Here is a 304-nt window from a genome sequence, read left to right on the forward strand (position 1 = left end):
AAGAATGTATATGGAATCCTAAACCTATTGTCTGAGCAGTCGTTTTCCAAAATAACACATCCTGCCACAGGACTCCTTTTCCCCCTCCCTGCTAGTTCAAGGATCTTCTCTCTGCTACTTCCAGAGCTGAAACGTACTGGTTAGAGTTGCAGTGGGGTGTGAAGTCAGCTTCTGGTGTTGACTAGAAAACAATTAGTGTTTGCTTTATCCTGAGGAGAGCATCTGTATAAAAATCAGACTTTCTTCACCCTTCCAGACAACAGTGCTAGACAACAGTGAAGTTAAACTTCATTACCCATCAGCC

Source organism: Indicator indicator, chromosome 24 (assembly GCF_027791375.1).
Source record: "Indicator indicator isolate 239-I01 chromosome 24, UM_Iind_1.1, whole genome shotgun sequence".
NCBI classification, from domain to species: domain Eukaryota; kingdom Metazoa; phylum Chordata; class Aves; order Piciformes; family Indicatoridae; genus Indicator; species Indicator indicator.